The sequence below is a fragment of the Aquarana catesbeiana genome, linkage group LG03 (genome assembly GCF_042186555.1).
Source record: "Aquarana catesbeiana isolate 2022-GZ linkage group LG03, ASM4218655v1, whole genome shotgun sequence".
Lineage (NCBI taxonomy): Eukaryota > Metazoa > Chordata > Amphibia > Anura > Ranidae > Aquarana > Aquarana catesbeiana.
The window spans coordinates 184,869,335-184,888,134 of record NC_133326.1 but is presented as its reverse complement, the minus strand read 5'-3'; the positions used below and the strand labels follow the sequence as shown (position 1 = coordinate 184,888,134).

At 41.1% G+C, this 18,800-nt stretch overlaps 1 long non-coding RNA gene across 9 annotated transcripts in view; it reads left to right on the top strand.

The window, feature by feature from the left end:
* LOC141131849 (uncharacterized) overlaps positions 1–18,800 on the top strand; it is a 45,114-nt gene that overhangs the window by 12,701 nt on the left and 13,613 nt on the right. For 3 of the 9 annotated variants that reach the window (XR_012242820.1, XR_012242819.1, XR_012242821.1), the window contains 3 exons: positions 2,528–2,694; positions 8,373–9,482; positions 10,390–10,470. This is a non-coding gene — a long non-coding RNA (uncharacterized lncRNA). The remainder of the gene's footprint in view (positions 1–2,527; positions 2,695–8,372; positions 9,483–10,389; positions 10,471–18,800) is intronic. The other 6 variants (XR_012242826.1, XR_012242825.1, XR_012242823.1 and 3 more) reach the window with 6 other exon arrangements.

The following is an 18,800-nucleotide window of genomic DNA, read 5'->3' as shown; positions in this document are numbered from 1 at the left end:
TTGTTTTTTTAAAAAATAATCTGCGAACCTTTACAACCCCTTTAAGTTAAGTTAGTTTTAGGGAGGACAAGCCCTTTACATCGCTAATATTCCCTGATTATGCTTATTTTTTTAATGTTTTTAATAAAGTTTGCTTTTACTAATTTTGAATTGAAGTTTTGAACTTGGCTAGATGATACAAATTATGTACTATACTTAACCACTTCAGCCCTGGAAGGATTTACCCACTTCCTGACAGGCCATTTTTCTGAGATACGGCACTGCATCGCTTTAACTGACAATTGCACAGTTGTGCAACGCTGTACCCAAAAAAAATTGATGTCCTTTTTTTCCCATAAATGGAGCTTTTCTTTTTGTGGCATTTGATCACCTCGGCAGTTATTTTTTGCGCTATAAACAAAAAATATTGACAATTTTGATTAAAAAAAAAAAGAAATGTCTTACTTTCTGCCATAAAACATACAAAAAAATGTCAAAAAGATTCATTAGTTTAGGCCAATGTGTATTCTGCTACATATTTTTGACAAAAAAGAACAATAATAAGTGTATATTGATTGGTTGGCGCAAAAGTTATCAAGTATACAAAATAGGGGTAACATTTCTGGCATTTTTATTATTTATTTATTTTTTACTAGTAATGGCGGCGATCAGTGATTTTTAGCTGGACTGTGACATTGCGTTGGACAGATCGGACACCTAACGGACATTTTTGACACTTTTTTTGGGAACCAGTGACATTAAAGTAATCAGTGCTAAAAATATGCACTGTTATTGTACTAATAACACTGGCAGGGAAGGGGTTAACATCAGGGCCGATCAAGGGATTAAATGTGTTCCCTCACTGTGTGTTCTAACTGTATGGGGGGCTTTGTGACTGGGGAAACACACAGATCTGTCTTCCTGTCAGAATGGAGATTTGTCTGGTTTAACCCCTTGGAGTCTGCTCTATAGCCGAATGACTGCCACAGCGCGGACCTGAATTTCCGGAAGGCCGTCATATGATAGCCTCCTCGCGCGCGCGGTGATCACCGACTCACTGAGACTCAGGTGATCACAGATCCGAGTAAAGGGCCGATCCCGGCCCCTTACCATGTGATCAGCTATCAGCCAATGACAGCTGATCACATGATGTAATCAATTTTTGTTTCTCCTCACGCTGTAAGCTTATGTGTAAGGGACATTGGTCCCGAGGAGAAAGAGGCAATTCTGCCTCATCTGTGCCACCAGTGCCACCTATCAATGCCCACGAGTGCCACCTATCAATGCCCACCAGTGGTGCCAATCAGTGCCACCTAGCAGTGCTGCCTATCAGTGTAACCAACCAGTGCCGATCAATGCCCATCATTGCCACCCCTCAGTGCCCATCACTGCCACCTATCGGTGCCCATCAGTGCCGCCTCATCAGCGTACATCAATGAAGGAGAAAAATTACCTGTTTGCAAAATTTTATAACAAAATATAAAGAAATTTAAAACAAAAATTGGTCTTTTAAAATTTTATGTAACAAAAATAAAAACCGCAGAGGTGATCAAATACCACCAAAAGAAAGCCCTTCTTTGTGGGAAAAATTTTTAATTTGGGTACAGTGTTGTATGACCGCGCAATTGTCATTCAAAGTGCAACAGCGCTGAAAGTTGAAAATTGGTCTGGACAGGAGGGGGGTTTAAGTGACCAGTAAGCAAGTGGTTAAATAGGCAGATCCCCATTCTGTCAGTGTGGGGAACGATAGCGGGTAGCCGGCAGACATCGAGTGTGCAGGACCTGCTTACTGGCTCCCCCCGCTGGCCAATAGGAGTGTGAGCCCCCAAATTGCTGTGTATGAACCGACATACAACTACGCCGATTTGCAGGATCGAGCCACCTTGCCGCAGTATAATGGCGGCTGGTTGGGAAGTGGTTAAAGGACAATTATAGCCAAAGCTGGTTTGGCTGTACTTCTACTATGGATCACAGGAGTGCTGATCATTTTGCACTTCTGTGACCTGTTTTCAGCAGAGTGGGATGAAGTCCGCTCTCTGCTGACGGCACAGAAGTCTGTCCAGGCACTGCATCATACCGAGAATGGAAGACGGTATCCAACAGGTACCTGGACTGACACCCGGTTCAACTGCTCAGCGAGAGCTTGAGCCGGCTGCTCCCAACCCCTCCAGAGCTCAGTGCTCCAGTGAGTGAGGAGGAGGCAGAGCGGACAGCTGCTGACTAGCAGTCAGCAGCTCTCTGCTTGGGCAGCTGTCAGAACCGACTGATTGGTGGTATTCGATCGCTTGATTCTCGGTGTAGAGGGGCCACATGCAGCATTAGACTCATGGTAAGTATCATGTTAAAAAAAAAAGTCAGCAGTGTAATTGTGTGGTTTTTTGTTTTTTGTTTTGTTTTTGTGTTTTTTTTTTTTTTTAATTAATGTTTGATACTTGTGTAAACATATCATTTTGAGTTAATATATTTAATTTTTTTCATTTTTAATTGCTGTATTCTTTTGACATCTTGCAATTAAAATTTTATTCAATCCTTTACGTTTTATCTTTAGGTCTTTAAGAAAACTGGTTGATGAAAAACCAGATACATTGGACACATATTTGGATGCGGTTGTATTTGGAATAAATACAAAGAAACAAATCACAACAAAATATAGTCCATTCTTTGTTATTTGGAAGAGAGGCACGGTATCCCAGTGAAATTCATGAGGATTTTCCGGTTAGTTATTAGCTATAAAAACTCAATAATAAATCATAACTAATTAATACGCTAAACACTATAACCTCTGCCGCTCATTCTATTGTACATTTCCTTAGTAATTGGTTAAACATCTTTTATACTAATTTGTCAACTAAAAAAAAAATATACCTGCCTCTACATCTACAACCCCTGGCAAAAATGATGGAATCGCCAGTCCCTGAGGATGTTCCTTCAGTTGTTTATTGTAGAAAAAAAGCAGATCACAGACATGGCCAAAAACTAAAGGAATTTCAAATGGCAACTTTCTGGCTTTAAGAAACACTAAAAGAAATCAAGAAAAATAATTGTGGCCAGTAACAGATTTATAGAACAAGCACAGGGAATAAATTATGGAGTCACTCAACTCTGAGGAAAAAATGATGGAATCATGAAAAACAAACAAAATAAGACTCCAACACATCACTAGTACTTTGTTGCACCACCTCTGGCTTTTTATAACTGCTTGCAGTCTCTGAGGCATTGACTTAATGAGTGATAAACAATACTCTTCATCAATCTGGCTCCAGCCTTCTCTGATTGCTGTTGCCAAATCATCTTTGCAGGTTGGAGCCTTGTCATGGACCATTTTCTTTAACTTCTACCACAGATTTTCAATTGGATTGAGATCCGGACTGTTTGCAGGCCATGACATTGACCTTATGTGTCTTTCTTCAAGGAATTATTTCACAGTTTTTGCTCTATGGCAAGATGCATTATCATCTTGATAAATGATTTCATCATCCCCAAACATCCTTTCAATAGATGGGATAAGAAAAGTGTCCAAAATTTCAATGTAAACCTGTGCATTTATTGAAGATTTAATGACAGCCATCTCCCCAGTGCCTTTACCTGACATGCAGCCCCATATCATAATTGACTGTGGAAATTTGCATGTTTTCTTCAGACAGTCGTCTGCATAAATCTCATTGGAACGGCACCAAACAAAAGTTCCAGCATCATCACCTTGCCCAATGCATATTCAAAAATTCATCACTGAATATGACTTTCATCCAATCATCCACAGTCCACGATTGCCTTTCCTTAGCCCATTGTAACCTTGTTTTTTTGTGTTTAGATGTTAGAGATGGCTTTCTTTTAGCTTTTCTGTATGTAAATCCCATTTCCTTTAGGCAGTTTCTTACAGTTCGGTCACAGATGTTGACTCCAGTTTCCTCCCATTTGTTCCTCATTTGTTTTGTTGTACATTTTCTGTTTTCAAGGCATATTGCTTTAAGTTTTCTGTCTTGAGGCTTTGATGTCTTCCTTGGTCTACCAGTATGCTTGCCTTTAACCACCTTCCCATGTTGTTTGTATTTGGTCCATGTTTTAGACACAGCCGACTGTGAACAACCAACATCTTGTGCAACACTGCGTGATGATTTACCCTCTTTAAGGAGTTTGATAATCCTCTCTTTTTTTTTCAATTGACATCTCTGGTGTTGGAGCCATGCTTCATGTCAGTCCACTTGTTGCAACAGCTCTCCAAGGTGTGATCACTCCTTTTTACCTACATACTAACAAGCAGATTTAATCTGATGCAGGTGTTAGTGTTTGTAATGAAAATTTACAGGGTGATTCCATAATTTTTTCCTCAGAATTGAGTGATTCCATAATTTATTCCCTGTGCTTGTTCTATAAATTTGTTACTGGCCACCACAATTATTTTTCTTGATTTCTTTTAGTGTTTCTTAAAGCCAGAAAGTTGCCATTTGAAATGCCTTTAGTTTTTGGCCATATCTGTTATCTGCTTTTTTTTTCTACAACAATAAACAACTGAAGGAACATCCTCAGGGACTGCTGATTCCATCATTTTTGCCAGGGGTTGTAGTCTTCATGATGTGTCAAAAGTGCCTTAGCCAAGTTAATTTGATGCATGTTTTCATGTAATTGATTAATAGTATTAAGTTTACTTTTCCATTTCAGAAATGAGTGAAAGGACTGCAGGCACCTCACAGGGGCAGATTTATACCAAAAAATGATAAAATGATTTTCACAGCTTTGAGATGAACAGAACCAGTGTTCTCCTCAAACCATTAACACTACAGAGTGCTCTAGTGTACCTTTTATATTGTGGAATTTGAAAACGAAAAGAGGCTAACACTGGGACAAGAGATTCCTGAGAGTGTTGTCAAAAGGGGATAAGGCAAATCGCCCTAGGATGACAGCAAGCTTGGAACCACAATGAAGATGGTCGCCAGCAGTGAACTGATGGCCATGCACATTTTGGTTGTGTAACTAGTGTCACACCCACCCCAGTAACGCCACTGATCAGTTAGATGAGCTGCAGAAAGACAAAGACACATAAGCAGACATGAAATTATATGTCTACAGGAGTGAATGTCAGTAGCAGAGATGTTTAACTTTTAAGGAAGCAGGCAAATGGCCATGTTCAGAAGGTAAACAAAACCTAGATTTCAGCTCCGTTTTTGTTCACAAATAAATTTTCTCTTTCACATGAAGTGCACCCACACATATTATATATTGTGTTTTAGAGGACAGGACTATATGTTAAGCACACATATGTGATATAAGCGCATCATTTAGTATAAATAAAATATGTAAATTGAGCAAAAAAAAAAAAGGGGTTGTAAAGGTAAAAGTTTTTTCACCTTAATGCATTCTATGCATTAAGGTGAAAAAACATCAGACAATACCGCCCCCTCCGTTTTTACTTACCCCTCGAAAGTCCCGCGCTCGCTCCTGACATCCTCTTCGCTGCTCAGCCTGGCCATTGATTGGCTAGAGTGGATGGATTGAAAGCAGCGCAGCCATTGGCTCGCGCTGCTGTCAATCACATCCAATGACGCAGCGCGCCGGGGGGCGGGGCCGAGTGATACAGTGAGCGGCTATGGCCGCTGGCTGTATCACGGGAGCGCGCCCGCAAGCACTCAACACCGTGCGAGGGAGCTCGCGTGAAAGTGTTGAGTCCTTGCGGGGGGGAGCCGAGACAGCCGCCGAGGGACCCCAGAAGACCAGGTTCGGGGCCAAAACGAGCTTCACAGTGGAGGTAAGTATAACATGTTTGTTATTTGAAAAAAAAATAGCTTTAGTGATCCTTTAAATATATATATATTATAATCTCACATATGTGTGCCTCAGTTAGTGTAAATAAAAAAAAAACACCAAAAATTCACAGTTTTGCTTAGAATTTTGTTTTAAATAACTAGAAATATATTAAATTATTTGTCCTGAGTTTAGGAACACCACACCTGGACACATGGATAAGATTCCTATTTTTGTTTTGTTTTTTGGTCATTTTGAGAAAGCTAAAAGTTTAAAAAATTTTGTATTTTTAGGCAAAAAGGTAATGGTAGTCACCAGATAACATAAAATGTCATACAATGTGTGCCTGCTGTCACTGAGACACTTACGGGTCTATTCACCAAAGTTCGAAGAGCTGGCCAAACAATTGGTTCCAATCGTTTGGCTAGCTCTGGGTGTGTGGGTCATCATTTTTAAATGGTAAAAAATGATACTTCGCAACAACCATAGCTACCCTAACGATCGTAACCAATGTTCGGCTAGCTCTTCGATCTTTAGAGAATAGACCCGTTAGTGAAAGCTGCATACTTTGTACATCATTGTCAGGAGGTGGTTAAACAAAAAAATTTAAAAAACCCCTAGGGTACAAAACGAATTTAAAACTCAACTCAAATAATGAACGTAAATATTCATAGTGATAATGTGATAATATTAAAAAAAAAAAAATGTATTTTAAAAAAATTGTAATTTTTTTAGCAATTTAAATTCTTTCTGTCAGTTTATGCTCAGAGGTTAAAGTATAGTACAGGGGTTCCCAACCGGGGGCCACATGTGGCCCGCGACCTCCTTCTGTGGGATGGCAGATTGGCAAGCCCAGATCATGGGTTGTAGACCCTCCATCCCAGAGCATCTGTGTTGTTAATGAAGCCGGCAAATCAAGCAGCTGTGGAGCAGAGCTGTATAAGCTGATGCTTCCTGTATAGCACCGTCTACTGCCACAGGCGGAGAGATACCAAATGCACTCTGACGGGGACAGCAACAGCAGTTATTAAAGGTCAGTTTATTACTAAAATTGCAGTGTATATATGGGCATATCTGCGCAGTGGTTACTGGGCTGCTTTCAAACTGATCCGCAGGTGCAGTACACCTTCAGGTTACCTGCACTGAAGTATAGACTTCTGTTATTACCTGCGGGTTTGGTGTGCTTTCAGAAAGTGCACCACACCTGCAGGATATAATAGAAGTCTATGGCAAAGTGTAGCTAACCCGCAGGAAAGGCACAGGTGCACTGCACTGCATGATGCTGCACACACACGGGCGGACTTTTCGACGGACTTTCCGAATGAACGGACTTGCCTACACACGATCAATCAAAGTCAGACGGATTCGTACGTGATGACGTATGATTGGACTAAAACAAGGACGTTGATAGCCAGTAGCCAATAGCTGCCCTAGTGTCGGTTTTTGTCCGTCAGACTAGCATACAGACGAGCTGACTTTTCGACCGGACTCTAGTCCGTCGGAAAGATTTGAAACCTGTTTCATTTCTAGGTCCGTTGAACTTTTGGGAAAAGTCAGCTGGAGCCCACACACGATTGAATTATCCGACGGACTCCGGTCCTCCGGACCAAGTCTGCCGTAAAGTTCACTTGTGTGTACGCGGCCCCTTTCACACAATCGTTCCGACTCAATCAGACCCTCCATTCACCTCTATGAAACGGCAGATGTAAACAGATTTGTGTCCTTTTACACTCGCCTACCTCCAATCTGAGTCGCTAAAAAAAAAAAACACAGAAGGGGTTCAATCCCCTTCCATCAGGGCGGATCGGATCGGAGGACCCATAGAGTAGAGTGGGCTGTCTCCGTGTCCGCTCTGCACGGACCTGTCATCCGCCTGCTCTGCTCATTTTGGCCCGCGGCCGGTTACCAAGTCGCTTAAGTGGCCCTTGTTCTTCAAAAGGTTGGGCACCCCTGGTATAGTATATGTCAAGCCAGTGTATTTGAACACTGGCTTGCCATTCATTACGGGCAGCAATTGTGATGTGCAGTTGCTCTTACTGTCTGATATTTTATTATTACTGGCTGTCCCACATTAGGGACTGTCAGTAATAATCCAGCATGCACTGGGATCAGCTGTCACTCAGGACTTTTGACGGCTGTGACTAGGGTACAGCCATCAGAGGTCCTGGGCAGCTAATTAGAACTGTCACAAAATGCCTCTAAGCAGAGTCATTTAGTGACAGCTCTGAAAATGGTAAGATCTTGCTGATCTCAGCTTCTACCAGCTGCCTGAGAGTGATAGGCAAGCATAGAATGTCCTAACGTCAAGTGGTTAAGTATAAGAATCATTTTCATGACAGGGACATTTTGAGGGAGCATTGATAAATACTTTAAAACACACAAACACACACACACACACACACACACACACACACACACACACACACATATATATATATATATATATATATATATATATACTTTTTTTCGACCCAAAAATAGAAAGTTCTGAACATTTTAAATATTAACTTAAATAATTCATTTATATTCTTTTTATCATTTTGTTTAAATTATTTCTGGTAATTTTTTTTTTTTATGTTAAATAGAATTCCCCTTATTGAAGGCTATAGCCTGTAATAATTCTTGATTATCTATTGTTTATTTTAACCTTCTAGGTAACACATGAAATGGTGGAACGAGCTGTGGCCAGTGAAGACACTTCAAAGGGATTGAGCTTAAGAAAACAAATATCTCAAATTGTTCAAAAAAACATTCTAGAAGTAAACAAAAATATAAAAAAAAAATGAATGTATAATAAGCAATATCTACCGAGACAGAGTTGTTAAAAAAATGTAAAATCTCTACAAAGAAAAGGGGGAAAGATAGAATCAACATTTTTGGGACCCTTCACAATTGTTGGTTTGGAAGGCAAAGTGGTCCAAATCAGAAATGACAAAGATAGAACGGAAATGGTAAATATTAATAATTTAAAATCATTTAGAATTTCGATAGGACGAGTCCCTCACAAAACAAAACCAAAAACAGACAATTTTAGAAAGTTCTGTGCAATTGTCAGAGCCTACATGTCTAGAAATATATGATCAACTGGGTGATTCTACCATAAAGGAAGTGTCAACAGGTAGTGTCTTTCCAAATGAGGATTGTAAAAAGGAAAAATCACACAGTCCACATGCTCAAGGTATGCTTAACCAAAAATTACAATATTAATGCATTGATATGTTCTTTAATAAAAATGAATAATTTACTTTCCTTTATAGTTACACTGGAGATATGGAGACATATTACTGGACAGGTACTTATGGCCAAAATTTGGTCCATATCCAATATTTGACAACGATATCCTTGGTCTTAAACCAGGAAATGAGCTTGAAAGCCAAGTGAGTTATTTCAAAATTTTTAGTTAACTGATAATTCACTAACACTAGCGTGTTTTAAGCACGTGCTTTTTGAACATTTTTGGATTATGGTTCTAGTCTCATACAATTGTTTTTGCAGATAATAAATGCCTACATATATTTATTGGTGGCAAACTTTAACAAAAAGTCATAAAAAAAAAAATCATTGCAGATTGACACCTATGAAATGAGCAACATTTGGCAAGGAAAACCCCCAGCATTAACAAAAGTAATTTAAAAATTTAGATTTTGCCCCATTAAAATTAATATTGTATGCTAACTTATTTTGTATATGTATTAACGTTGCAGATACAAATTTTGACGTGTTGATTGGCGGCTGTCCATGAGTCGCATCATTGGACATTATTGGTAAGAAAATTTAAGTTGATTTTTAAATAAAGGTATTATATATGCAACAACCAAGACTAAACATTTTTCCAATCCTCTGCTTGTTTGTTGGAAACAATTACATATTATTTTGTTTAAATTTGTTTTAAGATATATCACACCTCCAACATATCTCCCACACTCTACTACTGTGATATATGCAATAGAAGAAAAATATAGATTGGGAGGTTTTGTATATCCATGGAGGCATGATTCATGTATTTATTTACTGTTGCCATTTCTCACAATGATCTAAAACATTACATATTGCAATACTAAAATATTACATTTGTACATTACATATACATTTAAACTCCTTTCAGGTGCTTTTTTTCATGTTTTTTTTTTTCAGACGCTTTTTGGCTAAAAATAGCACCTGAAAAACACCTCTCCTGCAGCCCCAGTGTGAGAGCCTGAGTGCTTTCACACTGGAGCGGTGCTCTGGCATGATGTTAGAAAAAGTCATGCAAGCAGTGTCTTGGTGGCAGTGGAGGAGCGGTGTATACAGCGCTCCTAAACCGCCCTGCCCATTGAAATGAATGTGCAGCTTTGCCGAAGCGCCTGCAAAGCAGCTCGGCAGCGTTGCTTTTCCCGCGCATTTAACACTTTCTTCAGCCTCTAGCGGGGGTTAAAAGCGCAAAGTGCCGCTAAAATGATGGTAAAGCACCGCTAAAACTAGCAACGCTTACCGCTAACGTCCGGCGGGACTCAGTGTGAAAGGGCTCTAATTTAAATGTTTATTGTATATCCTATCCTTTTCTCTTTGTTCTTGCTGTAATTATCAGATTGTTAAATACAATAAAGCCCAATGTATTGGAAAGTATGCCAATTATTTTGTAAAAATCCACAATTTGTAATTTTGAATAATGTTTCTTTTTTTTTTTAATAGGCTATTTACCCCTGTGATAAGACAGCAATATACTTGAATTCATTGGGTGAACAAAAACAAGACATTATAAAATGCCAAAATGTAACTAGCTAAGATTAATTTATAGATTTAAAGAAACCTTTTTTTATATTTTGGATCACTTCAAGGACTGTAATAAAATTGAATTATATGTTATTATTGAATGTATGTATTTTGGTAATGCAATTTATCATTTTCTACAACTAACTTTTCAATGTATCAAAGCCATGAAAAGTAGTCACATATATTGCATTTATAACTTATGAGTTTGCTGGAAGATACATTTTTAAAAGCACATTGGGGTCTACACCTAAGCTATGAACCCACATATTTTGTGTTTTTTGGCACTAGGTAAAAGGGACCTCAGTAATATATAGTCATTAATGTACATTTTCATAGTGTATGTGGACTCATTTAAAAAAAATATGCAATGTAGATTTAAGACAAACTCAAAATAGACATAAAACATTTCAGATTTCTTAACTGGGCCTCGATCTAATTCATTTTAACCAGATTTTCAAATGTTCAAAATCTGTTTAACAACTTAAGGACAGAGCCTCTTTATGAGATTTGTTTTTTTAAAAGTTAAAAGCAGTTTTACTTTCTAGAAAAATGGCGGTCGTTGCAATACTTTATGTCGCACCGTATTTGCGCATCGCTCTTACAAACGCACTTTTTTGGGAAAAAATAATAAAATTTTTAATTACAAACTAATTTAGCCCAATGTTTCTTTATATTGTGAAAGATAATGTTACGCAGAGTAAATTGATACCAAATAAATCACGCTTCAAAATTGTGCCCGCTCTTGGAATGGTGACAAAATTTTACCCTTAAAAATCTCCATAGGCTACTTTTAAAAAGTCTACAGGTTGCATGTTTTGAGTTGCTGAGGACGTCTAGTGATAGAATGATTGCTCTTGCTCTAACAATCGCGGCGATACCTCACATGTGTGGTTTGAACACTGTTTTCATATGCGGGCACTACTAACGTATGCGTTCGCTTCTGCATGCAAGCTCGGCGGGACATCTTTAACCACTTGCCGACCGCCTAACGCATATATACGGCGGCAGAATGGCACGGGCAGGCAGAATCACGTACCCGTACGTGATCTGCCTCCCGCGGGTGGGGGGTCCGATCGGACCCTCCCCCGGTGCCATAGGCGGTCGGCTCTCGTTCGCGGGCGATGAGAGGTGAGGGGGAGGCCATCCATTGTTGGCCACCCCCTCCTGATCGCTCCCCGCGAATGAAAACGCTTCCTTTCCCTCTGTAATGTAAACAGAGGGAAAGGAAGTGATGTCATCCCTCCTCGAGCCGGTCTTTTCATCCCGGCGCAGAGGAGAGAAGACATCCAAGTAAGTGCACCAACACTACACTTACAGTAGAACACGCAGGCACACTTTTCACCCCCCGATCACCCCCCTGTACCCCCTGTTACTCTGACACCAATAGCAGTTTTTTTTTTTTTTTTTGCATTGGTGTCAGTTTGTGTCAGTTACAAGTGTTAGGGCAGTTAGGTTAGCCCCCTTTAGGTCTAGGGTACCCCCCTTTAGGTCCAGGGTACCCCCCTAACCCCCCCTAATAAAAGTTAACCCCTTGATTACCCCCCGTCGCCAGTGTCGCTAAGCGATCGTTTTTCTGATCGCTATATTAGTGACACAGGTGACGCTAGTTAGGGAGGTAAGTATATAGGTTCGCTGTCAGTGTTTTATAGCGACAGGGACCCCCATATACTACCTGCTAAAGGTTTTAACCCCTTGATTGCCCCCTAGTTAACCCTTTCACCAGCGATCACCGTATAAGTGTTACGGGTGACGCTGGTTAGCTAGTTTGTTTTTTGTAGTTTATTATAGTTTATTACAGTTTATTATAGTTTTAGGGCACCCGCCGTTTATTACCTTATAAAGGTTTAACCCCCTAATTGCCCGGCGGTGATATAAGTTAAGTTTTTAGGATCTGATAAGGTCTGCGTCGCCCCAGGCAGCGTCAGGTTAGCGCCAGTACCGCTAAAACCCACGCACGCAGCATACACCTCCCTTAGTGCTATAGTATCTGAACGGATCGATATCTGATCCGATCAGATCTATACTCCCCAGCAGTTTAGGGTTCCCTGAAACACAGTGTTAGCGGGATCAGCCCAGATACCTGCTAGCACCTGCGTTTTGCCCCTCGGCCCAGCCCAGCCCACCCAAGTGCAGTATCGATCGATAACTGACACTTACAAAACACTAAGCACACATAACTGCAGCGTTCGCAGAGTCAGGCCTGATCCCTGCGATCGCTAACAGTTTTTTGGTAGCGTTTTGAATCAGTCGCTAACAGTCAGGAGCTTTTTTGCCTGTGAGTCTCACTAGTGTACCCCTAAATTTAGAGGCCAAAATGGCAAATCGAAGGTACACTAGTGAAGAGGCCTACACGTTTCTGAGTATGACAGATAGTGAAGAGGAAGTCACTCATCTGTCAAGTTCAGGCTCAGAATACGAACCTGTAGAGGACAGCGGCTCCATGACGGATAGCTCTGACGATGGAGTTGTGGTCCCTGCTAGGGTCAGGCGTACCAGACCCCAATCTTCTTCTGTCCTTGAAGTGCAAGAACCGCAGGGCTCTCGTATGGAGCAGAGAAGTACTAGTGCCGCTACTCCTTCTGGTGAACTGGCAAGCACCAGCGGCCTAGTACACCCTGGTCGTACATCCAGCACTGCAGTATCACGTGGTGACGTGGCCAGTCCCATAAGTGCAGTTCAAGCTGGCGAGGTGGCAAGCACAAGTAGTGTCCCGCTGCCACCAAGAAGAAGACGAACACAGGCCCGTCGTGCCCATAGTGCCCTTCCTGCTGCATTCGCCAATCCGAATTGGGAACCCACCACTTCTGCAGCACCCGTACTTCCCCCTTTCACTGGCCAACCCGGAATTCAGGTGGAAACAGTTGACTTTACGCCACTGGATTTTTATTCGCTGTTTTTCACCGAAGATCTCTATAGATCTATTGTGGACCAAAGCAATTTGTACGCTGGTCAACACATCGCCACTATTCCCCAGTCCTCCCTTGCCAGAGATTGGAGACCAATTACGGTCTCCGAATTTAAGATCTTTCTGGGCCTTTCCCTCCTCATGGGCATAACCAAAAAGAGTGAGTTGCGGTCATATTGGTCCACTGACCCAATTCACCATATGCCCGTGTTCTCTGCCTCCATGACCAGGGCACGATACGAGCAGATTTTGCGGTTCATGCACTTCAACGACAATGAACTCTGTCGTCCTCGTGGAGACCCTGCATACGATCGGCTCTACAAAATTCGGCCCCTCGTAAACCACTTCAACCAACGTTTTGCAGACTTGTTTACTCCCCATCAAGTTTTCTGCGTTGATGAGTCCCTGATTAAGTTTTCTGGCTGCTTGTCATTCAAACAGTACCTTCCCAGCAAGCGTGCCAGATACGGGGTCAAGATGTATAAGCTCTGTGACAGGGCCACAGGCTATACATGTAGATTTATGGTTTACGAGGCCAAAGATAGTCACGTAGAGCCGATAAACTGCCCTGACTACATAGGAAGCGCTGGCAAGATAGTGTGGGACTTGGTGTCACCCTTATTCGGAAAGGGGTACCACTTGTACGTGGACAATTATTATACGAGCGTGCCACTTTTTAGTCACTTGTTTGATCATCAGATTGGAGCATGTGGCACCGTGCGACCTAATCGCCGGGGCTTTCCCCAGCGGCTTGTAGAGTCCCGTCTTAGGCTGGGGGAGAGAGCCTGCTTGCAGTATAATAATTTGCTCGCTATGAAGTGGAGGGACAATAAGAATGTTTTCGTTCTTACCTCCCTTCATGCAGACACGACGACCCAAATTACTACGGCGACTGGTGTTGTGGAGAAACCCCTCTGTGTCCACGAATACAACCTTAATATGGGAGGGGTGGACCTCAACGACCAGTAGTTGGCGCCGTACCTAGTTGCCCGTAAGGCCAGACGCTGGTACAAAAAAGTGTCTGTTTATTTATTTCAATTGGCTTTGCTGAATGCTCATGTGCTATACAGAGCTTCAGGACGGACTGGATCCTTCCTTAAATTCCAGGAAGAGATCGTCAGAGCCCTTCTGTTTCCAGATGGTGCTCCACCTCACCTTCCCAATCCAAATGCAGTAAGCCGGCTGCATGGGAGGCATTTTCCTTATGTCCTCCAGAGTACCCCTACCCAACGAGCCCCCCCAAAAAGATGTCGTGTCTGCAGCAAGCGCGGATTTAGGCGTGACACCCGGTATTGTTGTCCCTCCTGTCCTGACAATCCTGGTCTATCCATTGGTGAATGTTTTGAATGCTACCATACACTAGTGGAGTATTAGCGTAGGGTTCAGCACGGCACAGACTAGGCACACTAACACAGGGTCTCCCAAGATGCCATCGCATTTTGAGAGACCCAAACCTGTTACAGTTAAAAGTTAAAGTTACTAAAAAAAGTGTTAAAAAAAAAAATAAAAAAATAAAAAAACCAAAAATAGTTGTCGTTTTATTGTTCTCTCTCTCTATTCTCTCTATTGTTCTGCTCTTTTTTATTGTATTCTATACTGCAATGTTTTTTATTGTTATGTTTTTATCATGTTTGCTTTATAGGTATGCAATTTTTTTATACTTTGTTTTTTTATTGTTAACCACTTTTTTGTTTTCAGGTACGCCATTCAGCTGCAGAGCGGATTTATTTATCTTGACAGCAACAGCGTTTGCTCCCACGATATATAAAGCCGTGACTCCAGCGCTGTCGGAGGTGATTTCACCACCACAGTTACATACTTCAGCATATATGCCGAAGCGTGGGGGCAGCAGTGGGTGGAGGAGCAATTTGCTCCTGCCTTTTGCGGGAGGATGCCCCCATGCTTCGGCATATATATATTTTAGGTAGGCACAGGTTGCGTTAAATGTTTTATTTTTTACTATGTTTTTTTTTGTATGGTAAGTATTACTGTTATACTGTAATGTTACTTTGTTTTTTTGTTAACCATCATTTGCTTAGCAGGTACGCCATTCAGTTGCAGCGCGGATTTATTTATCTTGACAGCAACAGCGTTTGCTCCCACGATATATAAAGCCGTGACTCCAGCGCTGTCGGAGGTGATTTCACCACCACAGTTACATACTTCAGCATATATGCCGAAGTGTGGGGGCAGCAGTGGGTGGAGGAGCAATTTACTCCTGCCTTTTGCGGGAGGATGCCCCCATGCTTCGGCATATATAAATGGTGCATGTATGCCCATCATTAGAAGTGGGCGGATGAAGGGAGGTATTCTAATGGTGGGCATACCCACCAATCAATATCTTTTTTTCGTTCAGCCCACAGGCTGCATGAAAAAAAAGTTTACAATACAAGGACCAGCAACGTACTGGTATGTTGCTGGACTTTGAGTGGTTATACCAGAATGATGCCTGCAGGTTTAGGTATCATCTTGGTATCATTCTTTTCAGCCAGCGGTCGGCTTTCATGTAAAAGCAATCCTAGCGGCTAATTAGCCTCTAGACTGCTTTTACAAGCAGTGGGAGGGATTCCCCCCCCCACCGTCTTCCATGTTTTTCTCTGGCTCTCCTGGCCCAACAGGGAACCTGAGAATGCAGCCAGTGATTCGGCCAGCTGACCATAGAGCTGATCAGAGACCAGAATGGCTCCAATCATCTCTATGACCTAAGAAACCGGAAGCTACGAGCATTTCATGACTTAGATTTCGCCGGATGTAAACAGCGCCATTGGGAAATTGGGAAAGCATTTTATCACACCGATCTTGGTGTGGTCAGATGCTTTGAGGGCAGAGGAGAGATCTGGGGTCTAATAGACCCCAATTTTTTCAAAAAAGAGTACCTGTCACTACCTATTGCTATCATAGGGGATATTTACATTCCCTGAGATAACAATAAAAATGATAAAAAAAAAATAAAAATGAAAGGAACAGTTTAAAAATAAGATAAAAAATCAAAAACTTAATAAAGAAAAAAAAAAAAAAAAAAAAAGCACCCCTGTCCCCCCCTGCTCTCGCGCAAAGGCGAACGCAAGCGTCGGTCTGGTGTCAAATGTAAACAGCAATTGCCCCATGCATGTGAGGTATCACCGCGAAGGTCAGATCGAGGGCAGTAATTTTAGCAGTAGACCTCCTCTGTAAATCTAAAGTGGTAACCTGTAAACGCTTTTAAAGGCTTTTAAAAATGTATTTAGTTTGTCGCCACTGCACGTTTGTGCGCAATTTTAAAGCATGTCATGTTTGGTATCCATGTACTCGGCCTAAGATCATCTTTTTTATTTCATCAAACATTTGGGCAATATAGTGTGTTTTTGGTGCATTAAAATTTTAAAAAGTGTGTTTTTTCCCCAAAAAATGCGTTTGAAAAATCGCTGCGCAAATACTGTGTGAAAAAAAAAAATGAAACACCCACCATTTTAATCTGTAGGGCATTTGCTTTAAAAAAAATATATAATGTTTGGGGGTTCAAAGTAATTTTCTTGCAAAAAAAAAAAATTTTTTCATGTAAACAAATAGTGTCAGAAAGGGCTTTGTCTTCAAGTGGTTAGACAAGTGGGTGATGTGTGACATAAGCTTCTAAATGTTGTGCATAAAATGCCAGGACAGTTCAAAACCCCCCCAAATGACCCCATTTTGGAAAGTAGACACCCCAAGCTATTGGCTGAGAAGCATGTCGAGTCCATGGAATATTTTATATTGTGACACAAGTTGCGGGAAAAAGACAATTTTTTTTTTTTTTTTTTGCACAAAGTTGTCACTAAATGATATATTGCTCAAACATGCCATGGGAATATGTGAAATTACACCCCAAAATGCATTCTGTTGCTTCTCCTGAGTACGGGGATACCACATGTGTGAGACTTTTTGGGAGCCTAGCCGCGTACGGGACCCCGAAAACCAAGCACTGCCTTCAGGCTTTCTAAGGGCGTAAATTTTTGATTTCACTCTTCACTGCCTATCACAGTTTCGGAGGCCATGGAATGCCCAGGTGGCACAAAACCCCCCCAAATGACCCCATTTTGGAAAATAGACACCCAAAGCTATTTGCTGAGAGGTATAGTGAGTATTTTGCAGACCTCACTTTTTGTCACAAACTTTTGAAAATTGAAAAAAGAAAAAAAAAAAATGTTTTTCTTGTCTTTCTTCATTTTCAAAAACAAATGAGAGCTGCAAAATACTCACCATGCCTCTCAGCAAATAGCTTGGGGTGTCTACTTTCCAAAATGGGGTCATTTTGGGGGGTTTTGTGCTATCTTGGCATTTTATGGCCTTCAAAACTGTGATGGGTAGTGAGGAGTGAAATCAAAAATTAACGCTCTTAGAAATCCTGAAGGCGGTGATTGGATTTTGGGGCCCCGTATGAAGCTAGGCACCCAAAAAGTGCCACTCATGTGGTATCCCCGTACTCAGAAGCAGCAGAATGTATTTTGGGGTGTAATTCCATATATGCCCATGGCATGTTTGAGCAATATATCATTTAGTGACAACTTTGTGCAAAAAAAAAAAAAATTGTCACTTTCCCGCAACTTGTGTCAAAAAATACAATATTCCATGGACTCAACATGCCTCTCAGCAAATAGCTTGGGGTGTCTACTTTCCAAAATGGGGTCATTTGGGGGGGTTTTGTGCCATCTGGGCATTTTATGGCCTTCAAAAATGTGATAGGTAGTGAGGAGTGAAATCAAAAATGTACGCCCTTAGAAATCCTGAAGGCAGTGATTGGTTTTCGGGGCCCCGTACGCGGCTAGGCTCCCAAAAAGTCCCACACATGTGGTATCCCCATACTCAGGAGAAGCAGCTAAATGTATTTTGGGGTGCAATTCCACATATGCCCATGGTTTGTGTGAGCAATATATCATTTAGTGACAACTTTTTGTAATTTTTTTTTTTTTGTCATTATTCAGTCACTTGGGACAAAAAAAAATGAATATTCAATGGGCTCAACATGCCTCTCAGCAAATTCCTTGGGGTGTCTACTTTCCAAAATGGGGTCATTTGTGGGGGTTTTGTGCTGCCCTGCCATTTTAGCACCTCAAGAAACGACATAGGCAGTCATAAATTAAAGGCTGTGTAAATTCCAGAAAATGTACCCTAGTTTGTAGGCGCTATAACTTTTGCGCAAACCAATAAATATACACTTATTGACATTTTTTCTACCAAAGACATGTGGCCGAATACATTTTGGCCTAAATGTATGACTAAAATTGAGTTTATTGGATTTTTTTTATAACAAAAAGTAGAAAATATCATTTTTTTTCAAAATTTTCGGTCTTTTTCCGTTTATAGCGCAAAAAATAAAAATGGCAGAGGTGATCAAATACCATCAAAAGAAAGCTCTATTTATGGGAAGAAAAGGACGCAAATTTCGTTTGGGTACAGCATTGCATGACCG